The sequence below is a fragment of the Ranitomeya variabilis genome, chromosome 4, assembly GCF_051348905.1.
Source record: "Ranitomeya variabilis isolate aRanVar5 chromosome 4, aRanVar5.hap1, whole genome shotgun sequence".
In the NCBI taxonomy this organism is placed as follows: Eukaryota; Metazoa; Chordata; class Amphibia; order Anura; family Dendrobatidae; genus Ranitomeya; species Ranitomeya variabilis.
Genome location: NC_135235.1, coordinates 526746756 through 526759718, shown reverse-complemented (window position 1 = coordinate 526759718; position 12963 = coordinate 526746756). Strand labels below are relative to the sequence as shown.

Below are 12963 nucleotides of genomic sequence, written 5' to 3'. Positions count from 1 at the left end.
AATGTGAGGGATACATGTATAGTAGTCATTCACATGCGTGCGTATGTGTGATGACTGATTTAAAAAAAAAAAAAGTTACATTTTTACTGTTTTCTCACGGCAATACAATCTATAGGTTAATATAGAGCTCGGGGAAATATATACGGGTGGTCAGTTGTTAAACCTGACCCCAAAATATTCTCAACTGGATAATTAAGGGGTATTATTCCATATAGGAGCATAGTCTACACTAATTTCATGGAGACATTACCTGCAGTCTTAGCGGTGGTGGCAACAGGCTAGTAATGTTCAGCTGGTGGTACTCCGCAGAAACGTTTAGGTAACAGGTCATTTTTTGGAAACAAAGAGTAAATGAAAATGGCCTTCACTAGTCCAGTATTTGAACAATTAAATTGTTTAATTGATTGCATACACATATATAGGTCAGAAGAGGTGTGGAACAAAAAGCTTGGGTGCTCCATACCTACTGTGACCCATGTCTCTATGTGCATTGAATATATGGTGCGTCTCGTATTCATTTACTCTTCGATCCTGAACAATTAAGGGGTATTCCAGCTCCGCTCCCTTCTGCATCAGGGCTTGTGATGTCACATCTACCAATATATGTCAGGACGTGTGAATGGCAGGTATCAAGTACCTATTCATTAGAAGGGAGCAAAGTTGGATGTTGGAGCACCTTTTAATGTGTCTGAATAAAAAAAGGTTTGATTTGGTTACAAACAGAAAGACCCCATCCTACCAAAATATCTTGTGGTGTTAAAGGACAGCTCAGGCGATTGGTCCCATAATTAATGACGTTTCATTTTGTTGGCTTAATGGAAAAAAAAACTTGAATAAACCTTGTGTGCTTAAAGGGGCTATCGACTACTGGACAACCCCATATTATATACCGTACATAATATTGTAATATATATTATATTAATATATAATATATTAATAGGCCCTAAGAGGTAAAAAAACCAAACTCATTTCCACACTTTCCTCCTCCACTAATCCTCTGCGGCAATCACATTATGTCAGAGCAGAGAAACCGTTTTTTTCACCTCAGACAATCAGCGACCACCGAGTTGCTGCAGCGCTCTCTTCTAGATATTACTGACCAGAGACCGTCAGGTGAAGCTGCACTGAATATGGAAAAGCAGCGCTAGTCTGGGAGGTATTGATTTATTTTATTTATTTTTGAGGGGGGGGGGGGGTCATCTCCCTTGGCCAATTAATAAGGCATTGTCTATTAGTGGACAACCCCTTTAATACACAAGACGAACCTTTGCCAAAGCCACCAATTTTTCACACTTGGCTGAGTGTACATATGCATAGCGAGCCAAAAGGAATAGCTGTAAGCATTCAGTTGACGGCCATTTGGCCACCTTGAGAGCCCATGCACATGGCATTATTGTAGTTCTATTTTCTTTGAGACAAAAAAAAGGACACCCAAATTTCATCATATCCCATATGAACAGGGCTTCCAGGGTCCACTCAGGGGCGCACATGAGTGGTGCAACCTGGGCTGCTGCACAGGGGTCCAAGAGATAAGAGGGACCACTTCCACCTCCAAAGCAAGTGGAATTGCGCGTTACGATGACCTAGTGGACTGCAAAGGTCCCATGTATTGTTCTTGCACAGGAGCCCCTTTTGAGGGTGTCTGCTCTTGGGTCCACTCCCTACAGGTCCGTATAATAGGCCCAAATGCTTTTGTGTCAGACTCTGGGACAATTGTACTCGTCCTTAGAAGCGATGCATCTAGCGAGTATCCCCATTATTCAGAGTATACTGCTGCATTTATTTATAAAAGAAATACAAATTCTTTATCAACATGAGAAAAATAAAAGAGCAAACACACAAATGTACATTATGGGGCCATCGTATTACGGATCCAGCCTTCCCTGATGCATATTATGGCTGTATGGATGAGCAGCGGGTATATTACACCTATCCCATCCAGGTCACAGAAATGCAAGGCTTTTCTAACCTGTCCAATCACACCGTACACTACACTGCAGAGGTCCGCTCTGGAAAACAATGACTCTGCAATGCTCTGAGGTACAATAACCCTGCATACCATCATTCTTACAGGCACGGCCCAGAGTCCAACAGTCGTCCTACACTAGGTGGCAAAATTAAAGAACAAGTACAGTTTTGTGACTGTGCCCCAAATACATGATGCAACAGGTATAGTGCTACCTGAAAGGCAAGTACTCTATAACATGGAATTGATTAACATGTTCCACAATTATTATTTCCTATATTGAATCCTTAAAGGGGTTCACTCACTAAAAATCTTTATCGCCAAAGGATAGGCGTGTCCCACCTATCTCCAGAACGGGAGTCCCATTTACAGCAGAGTGTGTTTGCTCGACTGTATTCAGAGCTCCCATAGCAATGGATCGAGAAAGACAGAACATACGGTGCCACCTTTCCACTCACTGGTGGTCAGACGTTGGCTGGAACAAAGGACCCCTGGTTCAGGAGATGGTGTGGGTCCCAGAAGCAGAAGTCTATGGGGCACTTTCCCCCTTTCAGGAGATGGTGTGGGTCCCAGAAGCAGAAGTCTATGGGGCACTTTCCCCGTTCAGGAGATGGGTGTGGGTCCCAGAAGCAGAAGTCTATGGGGCACTTTCCCCGTTCAGGAGATGGGTGTGGGTCCCAGAAGCAGAAGTCTATGGGGCACTTTCCCCCTTTCAGGAGATGGGTGTGGGTCCCAGAAGCAGAAGTCTATGGGGCACTTTCCCCCTTTCAGGAGATGGGTGTGGGTCCCAGAAGCAGAAGTCTATGGGGCACTTTCCCCCGTTCAGGAGATGGGTGTAGGTCCCAGAAGCAGAAGTCTATAGGGCACTTTCCCCCGTTCAGGAGATGGGTGTGGGTCCCAGAAGCAGAAGTCTATGGTGCACTTTCCCCCGTTCAGGAGATGGGTGTGGGTCCCAGAAGCAGAAGTCTATGGGGCACTTTCCCCCGTTCAGGAGATGGGTGTGGGTCCCAGAAGCAGAAGTCTATAGGGCACTTCCCCCGTTCAGGAGATGGGTGTGGGTCCCAGAAGCAGAAGTCTATAGGTACTTTCCCCTGTTCAGGAGATGGGTGTGGGTCCCAGAAGCAGAAGTCTATGGGGCACTTTCCCCCTTTCAGGAGATGGGTGTGGGTCCCAGAAGCAGAAGTCTATAGGGCACTTCCCCCGTTCAGGAGATGGGTGTGGGTCCCAGAAGCAGAAGTCTATAGGGCACTTTTACATAAGGCCAGGGTTTCACACGCCCGTTTTAATTACTAGGTTGCCAGTGTGGTACAAGCAAGTCTCCTCACCTCGCTGGCACAGATTTTCCATTTGAACTTAAGACACTTTCTGGAATAAATTATAGTAAATAAATCTTTCCATAATCTTTCAGATTTAGCATTTACCCTTATAGTAGCCAAGGACAAGTCCAGTTGCGGCAAATTATTTCTGATGTAAATCTGTGCTGAATACCCTGAAAATCCATGTGATTTCACCCTAAGGATTTCTAAGGCTTTTCAAGAATATAATGAGTGTACTGATGGAGTTGACAACATCATCCTTACTGTAATCTGCCATGGATTTACAGAGCGGAATATTCTCTCCAAATCTGGCATGTGTAGCCCCAGCCTTAGGCTGCACTCACTCATCTAGGTACCAAGTCCATTTTCTTTCTCAGACAGCACAAGGACCAATGGCGTTTAATTTATCCATACACACATCATTTCTAAAAACGAATTGGTGTCTCAAGTCCACGAGACTCCGAGCATGTCATATTTTCATCCGTTTTGTAGTTCAGGTTCTGCCATTAAAGTCTATGGGGATCTGTGTAAAATGGAAGGAACATATTAGATGTATTTTAGTTTTCCATCCAAGTTTCATCCGTTTTAACTAATCCATTGCTATGAATCAATGGATAATAAAAACTCAGTCTACCTGCTTTAAGGCCCCGTCACACATAGCGATTTACCAACGATCACGACCAGCGATACGACCTGGCCGTGATCGTTGGTAAGTCGCTGTGTGGTCGCTGGGGAGCTGTCACACAGACAGCTCTCTCCAGCGACCAACGATCAGGGAAACGACTTCGGCATCGTTGAAACTGTCTTCAACGATGCCGAAGTCCCCCTGCAGCACCCGGGTAACCAGGGTAAACATCGGGTTACTAAGTGCAGGGCTGCGCTTAGTAACCCGATGTTTACCCTGGTTACCAAAAAAAACAAACAGTACATACTCACCATCTGATGTCCGTCAGGTCCCTTGCCGTCTGCTTCCTGCTCTGACTGAGTGCCGCCGTACAGTGAGAGCAGAGCGCAGTGGTGACGTCACTGCTGTGCTGTGCTCTCACTGTACGGCCGGATCTCAGTCAGAGCAGGAAGCAGACGGCAAGGGACCTGACGGACATCAGATGGTGAGTATGTACTGTTTGTTTTTTTTTACGTTTACGCTGCTATCCAGGGTAAACATCGGGTTACTAAGCGCGGCCCTGCGCTTAGTAACCTGATGTTTACCCTGGTTACCAGGGAAGACATCGCTGGATCGGTGTCACACACACCGATTCAGCGATGTCAGCGGGACCTCAACGACCAAAAAAAGGTCCAGGCCATTCCGACACGACCAGCGATCTCGCAGCAGGGGCCTGATCGCTGGTACGTGTCACACATAGCGAGATCGCACTGAGGTCGCTGCTGCGTCACAAAACTTGTGACTCAGCAGCGATCTCGCTAGCGATCTCGCTATGTAAGACAGATATACGGTAACACTTGTCATCCAGGTTCCCCCAAAAAAAGATTCACCTGTGTACATGATGAAAGTCTGGCAGCGGTGGTTTGTTGGAAGGTGCAGGCCAGGACAGTCGCACCTTTATCTAAGGAACAGGCAGAGACACAGAACACCTTTACTATTCACAATGAATTTTTTAAATGTGTTCTTAAAAGGAGAGATAGGAAACCCATCACTATACAAAAGTGATCTGTAACCCATGGCTCGCCGGCAGTCGTCAAACTAGAACTACCAGCACGTGGCTGTGTGGATGTGCTGGAAAATCAGGCCCCACAAGGCGCAGACAAGCTGAGAATACATAGTGCATACACTCCATACCTTGGGATACCTTTTGTGACCAGAATCTAGAACACAAGCTTAGGAGGCACCAAAATAGTCTAGGCATGAATAAATATAGCAGCATAGGCGCTATTCATTGTCTTTGCTTCCTTTTATTGTACAGTTGACTTTTTTCTTGAATGTCAAAACAGTGTCGGATACTACTGAGAGCCTGCCACCTCCCTACATTACATGTAAAAGGTCACCCACTATACAGGGCCCAAGCACCGATGATAAATGCTTGTAAACTGCACAATGTACATAAATCCTGAGCTCTCCGCTGAGGAAACCGCAAAGTCTGAAGTCCACGCTATGCCAAGCCATTGTTGACGGTGTTACATACTTCATGACCCCTCACATTACATGCCCAAGCTCGGTTCAGCCAAGCATACAGGTATTGTCAATGGAAAGAGGCAAGATGGCCACGGCCAGACAACTTTGGCAGCTCTCCCTCAGGAACAAAGCGTTGGGGCACCATCCCAACATCTATCACCAGCAGTCCCCTTACAGATGTGCAGGTTTGGCCTTATCTGTCTTATGCATGGCCAGCTTTAAACATCTGGGAGAAACGTGGACATACTGCAGTTTTATGTCCCTTACGCAAAAGATAACACCTGTTTAAGGCCTTGGAGCAAAGGACATTTACATAAACATGCACATTATTCACTTACGCCAGTACCTCTTCGGCATCATTGTGCTGGCACTCGCTAAGGTGCCATTTCATCCTCTCCAGTGGATGTACTCATTTCCTGACCAGTAAATGGAATTCAATCTCCTGGCACAGCAGTCTGTGTAGCAAGGAGATTATAGAACTGTTGAACTTGGACCAGGTTTAAGGAGAACACCCTAAAGACTAATGCACAGGTATCTGGGCCTTGTTCCAAGCCTCCACTAATATACAAAACAATCTATAATTCAAGCCACTCTATATGTAACAACCTGGCTGGTACGTTGTGTGCAGATCCCAAGGTTAGGCCTTGTTCTCATGGCAGAATATTGCTACTATTAGCCTGGTCTGTATGAGTGTGTCAGTACAGAGTTTCTTCTCATGGATGTAATAGTACTATGCACTGCATGGAGGTACCATTCAGTGACACACCGAGAGCCTTCTGGTCCATTATATGCATCCAAAGCTACTTCAGGAGCCATCTTAGGGTACGTGTCCACGTTCAGGAAACGCTGCGTGTTTGACGCTGCGCAGAGCTGCAGCGTCAAACACGCAGCGTCCAGATGTTCCAGCATAGTGGAGGGGATTTTTTGAAATCCCGTGTCCACTATGCGTGGAAACACGCACGCGGCGGGCCTGCGACTCCGGACATGCTGCGTGTCTTTTCAGATCGCAGCATGTCCGTGTTCCTTGCGGCGACGCTGCGCCGTCGCAAGGAATAACACAGGGCCCTATGTGAGGGGTGCGATGATCCCGGATGTGTACAATGAACACATCCGGCATCATCACGTCCCAGAAGGGGGCGGGGCTTAGCGCCGAGCGGGTTTGCCGCTCCGACGATACCGCCGGCCATCCTGATCGTGGACACGTACCCTTATGGGTCCAAAGATACATGCATTACACATCCTAAGAACAAGGTAACAAATGCACATAGAAACTGAAGCCGATCTATTTGGAGCTGCAATTCTTCATCCGAAATGAAATTATTAGCATCGATCCCCTTCCCTCCCACTCTTCATGTAGTTCACTTTCTGCTTTTGACCCAGTCATCGAAGTTGTTCTCAGGCTCCTCTCTTCTTCTCACCCTTCTACAAGTACTGTTGACCTTACTCCCTCATACCTCTACTAGTGCCTCTTCCCAGTTGTCACAACTAGTGATGAGCGAACGTGCTCTAATAACTTATGTGAGCATGCTCGGGTGTTATCCGAGCATCTGGGATTACTCGTATATTACGTTCAAGTCCCTGCGGCTGCATGATTTGCTGCGGTTAGCCAACCTCAACACATGTGAGGATTCCCTAACAGATAATCCCCACATGTGTTGAGGCTGTCTAACAGCAGCAAATCATGCAGCTGCAAGGACTTGAACATAATATAAGAGCACTCCCAGATGATGAGGTAACACCCGAGCATGCTTGAAGACGTTATCCGAGCACATTCGCTCATCACAAGTCACAACCCATCTCCCTTTCAAACTTCTTTTACTCCGCCACTGCTTTGCTGATTGTTTACAAGCTCCAGTTGTGACTTCATGCTTACAGAACACATAAGCGCTGCAGCGGAAAGTCCTGCGGATTTTTCCAGACTGATTTTGGTAAATCCGCAGGTAAACCGAACTGCGGATTACCGCAGTTTTTTTTGCGGATTTTGTTCGGATTTCACCTGCGGTTTTACAAGCTGTGGATTCCGATTATGGAGCAGGTGTAAACCGCTGCGGAATCCGCACAAAGAATTGACATGCTGCGGAATAAACAACGCTACGTTTCCGCGCTGTATTTTCTGCAGCATGTGCACTGCGGATTTTGTTTTCTATAGGTTTACATGGTACTGTAAACTCAGGGAAAACTGCTGCGAATCCACAGCGTCAAAACCGCTGCGGATCCGCAGCAAAATCCGCAGCGTGTGCACATAGCCCAACACTGGTTCAGTGATTGGCTGCAGAGGTGATGACCACTGTAGTCATGATGTAACCACTACTGTCTGCCTACTATCTGCAAAGAAGCACCAAAGAAACATTGACAAAGCAGCGTATGACCCAGGGAGAGTGAGGAAAAACTAACCTGTCACCCCCAAAATCAAAGGTGAGCTAAGCCCACCGGCATCAGGGGCTTTTCTACAGCATTCTGTAATGCTGTAGATAAGCCCCCGATGTAACCTGAAAGATGAGAAAAAGAGGTTATATTATACTCACCCAGGGGAGGTCCCACTGCGATCCGGTCCGGGGCCTCCCATCTTCTTACGATGACGTCCTCTTCTTGTCTTCACGCTGCAGCTCCGGCGCAGGCGTACTTTGTCTGCCCTGTTGAGGGCAGAGCAAAGTACTGCAGTGCGCAGGCGCTGGGCCTCTCTGACCTTTCCCGGCGCCTGAGCACTGCAGTACTTTGCTCTGCCCTCAACAGGGCAGACAAAGTACGCCTGCGCCGGAGCGTGAAGACAAGAAGAGGACGTCATCATATGAAGATGGGAGGCCCTGGATCGGACCGCGATGCCCATCGGATCGGACCGCCCCCCAGGTGAGTATAATCTAACCTCTTTTTCTCATCTTTCAGGATACATCGGGGGCTTATCTACAGCATTACAGAATGCTGTAGATAAGCCCCTGATGCCGGTGGGCTTAGCTCACCTTTGATTTTGGGGGTGACAGGTTCCCTTTAAGATAGGAAATGTTGATAGACTGTAGAAAGATATTCCTGGAAAACCACTAAAAAAAATATTACATTACCTCTCTGACTTCTTTCTACCTGTCTAACTGCTCCTTCAGTGTATCATTTGTTGGCTCACCATCCTCTCTTCTTACTATTGGGATTCCCCATGGTTCAGTTCTAAGTCCCTCTTATTTTTGCTCTATATTGCCCCAACTATCAGCAGATTTAGCTTCAAGCTTATTGTATAGGTCTTATGACATCACACACCACCTTGCTACAAATTACCATTGTGGGGTGCAGAGCTGTGGATTTGGAGTCGGTATAAAATGGACCGACTCCTAAAATATGTAATACATTGGGTACAGTAGTACAATGCATGATGTGCTGTAAATGTTTCCATAAGAATTTGGGAAAGTTCTGAAATGTCTGTTCTGTTCCTGATCTAAGCGTTTAGGTGAGATGAATATGTGCTGCACTTTATGTACATGCTCAGTAGTGATCAATGCTGTGGAGTTGGGAGTCGGAATCAAGGAAATTGAGTCGTCGGGAGGTTTGGCTTACCGACTTCCACAGCCCTGGTGGGGCGGCTACCATAACTCTCAGGCAGCTTGTCAGCTGTCTTATGATGTAATGGTCTCAGACATTTCCTTCACTCCCTATATCCAATCATAGCTATGCTCATGTCATCTTCAGCTTAGACACATCTCTAGAATTCACCCAGTCTTACCATGGAAACTGAAAAAACTGTCACTCTGATTCATTCTCTTCCTGACTACTGCATCTCGCTGCACTCTCCAATCTATCCTGAATACAGCAGCATTTATCTCTCCAGCAACTACGCTGCTGCCTCCATCCTGTGCCAGCCATTGCGCTGGTTGCCTATCTTCTTCAGACTGGAAAGAAACTTCTCACTCTCACTTAAGGTACCGTTACACTTAACGACTTACCAACGATCACGACCAGCGATACGACCTGGCCGTGATCGTTGGTAAGTCGTTGTGTCATCGCTGGGGAGCTGTCACACAGACAGCTCTCTCCAGCGACCAACGATCAGGGGAACGACTTCGGCATAGTTGAAAATGTCTTCAACGATGCAGAAGTCCCCCTGCAGCACCCGGGTAACCAGGGTAAACATCGGGTTACTAAGTGCAGGGCTGCGCTTAGTAACCCGATATTTACCCTGGTTACCATTGTAAAAGTAAGAAAAAACACTACATACTCACATTCTGATGTCTGTCACGTCCCCAGCCGGCGTCCACAGGGTTAAAACTGCTTTCGGCAAGAGTGCTGCTAATGCACGCGCTGCTGCCGAGAGCTTCCCTGCACTGAATGTGTCAGCGCCGGCAGTAACAGCGGTGACGTCACCGCTGTGCTCTGCTTTACGGCCGGCGCTGACACATTCAGTGCAGGGGAAGCTCTCGGCAGCAGCGCGTGCATATTAGCAGCGCTCCTGCCGAAAGCAGTTTTAACCCTGTGGACGCCGGGGGACGTGACAGACATCAAAATGTGAGTATTGTACTGTTTTTTTTTACTTTTACAATGGTAACCAGGGTAAATATCGGGTTACTAAGCGCAGCCCCCAACGACCAACGATCTCCCAGCAGGGGCCTGATCGTTGGTCGCTGTCACACATAACGAGATCGTTAGCGGGATCGTTGCTACGTCACCAAAAGCGTGATGTTGCAACGATATCGTTAACGATATCTTTATGTGTGACTCAGCCTTTACTCTGTTCCATCCCCTATATCTAGTCTCCACAATTTAGCACCACCCTACTCAGTCTCCATTAAGCTAACAATCTAAACTAACATACTCCCTAAAGAGAACTTCACAAACATACCTCCAAGACTTTTCTTGTGCTACAACCAGTTCTCTAAATTGCACTACTTCAGGCCGGTTTCACACGTCAGTGGCTCCGGTACGTGAGGTGACAGTTTCCTCACGTACCGGAGACACTGACACACGTAGACCCATAAAAATCAAAGCATCTGTGCAGATGTCATTGATTTTTTGCGGACCGTGTCTCCGTGTGCCTAACACGGAGACATGTCAGTGTTCGTGGGAGCGCACGGATTACACGGACCCAATAGAGTCAATGGGACACGGACATTCTCCGTCTGGGGTCCGTGTGGCGTGCCGGAGACAGCGCTACAGTAAGCGCTGTCCCCCCCACTGGTGCTGAAGCCGCCATTCATATGTTCCCTGTAGCAGCGTTTGCTGCAGAGAAAATATGAAAAATAGTGTTTAAAATAAAGATCTATGTGTCCGCCGCCCCCCCACCCCCTGTGCGCCCCCCCACTGTTCTGAAAATACTCACCCGCTCCCTCGTTGGCTGTTGCTCCTTCCTGGTCTGGCCGCGGCTTCCACTGTATGCGATCACGTGGGGCCGATCATTTACAATCATGAATAGTCGGCTCCGCCCCTATGGGAGGTGGAGCCACATATTCATGACTGTAAATGATCGGCCCCACGTGACCGCATACACTAGAAGCCGTGGCCAGACCAGGAAGCAGCGAGGGAGGCGGGTAAGTATTTTCTGAACAGCGGGGGGGCGCACAGGGGGTGGGGGGGGCGGCGCACACATAGATCTTTATTTTAAACACTATTCTTCATATTTTCTCTGCAGCAAACGCTGCTGCAGGGAACATATGAATCGCGGCTTCAGCACCAGATGCAGGGGACCAGACACGTGGGTACCACACGCTCCGTGTGGTACCCACTCGCCATACGGGCGGCACACGTGTGCCGCACGTATGGCCTACGTGAGTTCCCAGGCACACGGACACGGATAACTCCGGTACCGATTTATTCCGGTACCGGAATTATCTGGACGTGTGGGACAGCCCTCAGATAGTCAGACGATTCCCAAAGTACACAGGTGCACTAAAATACATCTTTTTAGACAGGCCTATCACATCAACTTCCCAATATAACTTTTTTCACATCTACCTCCCTTAAGTTACGCCACCGGCAGATGCTAATAATGTTTGGCCGTATTATGTGTGGAAACAGACGGATGGTACACTAAACAAGTGTGCAATGAACTTCCAAAGAAATAAATCCCCAATACACAGGAGCAACTCAACAGACAAGCAGGAAAACAGCATTTAATGCATGTCCTCGCTCCAGTCAGTCTTCCTTTCTGTCCCCCATGAGACTCCAGAAGAATTCCAACTCCAGCAAGCGAGAATCAAAATTAGCCGATTGTGCAACAGGTCTGACCGTGAAAAATGTGAACATAAGGAAACGTGAAAATGCAATATCAGACATGCACTTACACAAACACAAGTCTCTATTCACATGAACGGAAGCTAATCACAAAAGGAGGCGTTTAGCGGGGGAGGGGTGGCGAGATTGCTGCAAGATTTTTTAGCCTTGGGAAAATGAACTCCAGGGGTCAAACCCAGCAAAGGGTGGGGTCCATGAATTGACTTAACCCCTGTAGAAGCACAGAATTCCAGCAATCCCATAAAGTACATAAGTGAAGATTACCCCCAGCCCCTGTAGCTCAGGTGTGGAATGAGGCGTGTTGTAGACCTGTCCTGGATGATAACATAGCTGGATCCTCCACGCCTAGCCCAAAAAATTAGATTCATTGCAACTTCTAAGACATGAACCATTAAGATCCGATTGCAACCACTGTGGCTAGCAATGCAGAACAACATCCCAGTGCATACTCTGCTGTGGTTAGGAAGGTTTTGGGGTCTAATAGCTTTTTATTTGGGGGGGAGGGAGAAATTCTTCAGCAGTGAGGCATAATAATTTAGCAGATGACGCTATCAAAGGGTTAATTCTGGGAAAATTAGTGTTGTGCAGTTGATGCCAGGATGGTCTGACTTCCGCATACATGGCTGCTAGTGAGGGGAGGGCGGAAGCCATCATTCACAGGGGGCTAAGAGAGGGGCATCGCTAACATAAAGCACATTCAGATAGAAGGGCATTGTGCCTGGCCCTACTTTATAGGATGCAGGAGACACAGCCCTAAGAAAAAGGAGTGACTGCAATAAGGCACTCAGGAAGTGCGCCACCCATCAGCCGCCTGGCACATTGAGTACTGCACTAGCGGAACTGATGTATTAAAGGAGAAGGACACAGTCATTCAGTGTACGTGTCTGCAGGGTAAATGTATCGTGTGTGTGTGTGTGTGTGTGTGTGTGTGTGTGTGTGTGTGTGTGTGTGTGTGTGTGTGTGTGTGTGTGTGTGTGTGTGTGTGTGTGTGTGTGTGTGTGTGTCACATCTGACGGCTATGTACACATCAAAGGATATATTCAATATTCTATAGAAGCCAGTGTGATCAAAATACAGACAGCAAGGCCTTGACATGTCGCCGCTCACTGAATAATACTGCTATATACACACACGTGATAATAGGTCTCACCAGGTAACCAGATACCTGGAGAGACCTGTAGCTTTCCCAGATGACAGCAGGGCGAAATATGATTGTGGGTGAAGGCGACAGCTGCTACCCACCATCAATTCATCTGGTAATTTGGCCTTTACAAGAAAATATTCATTGCAAAATGAAATGAAGACATCTATTAGGGTAATAGGATCTCAGGCTATTATACAGA

General features: G+C 47.3%; 1 protein-coding gene across 1 annotated transcript in view; it reads right to left on the bottom strand.

The window, feature by feature from the left end:
• Positions 1–12963, bottom strand: part of LASP1 (LIM and SH3 protein 1) — a 56733-nt gene that overhangs the window by 42116 nt on the left and 1654 nt on the right. The window lies entirely within an intron of this gene.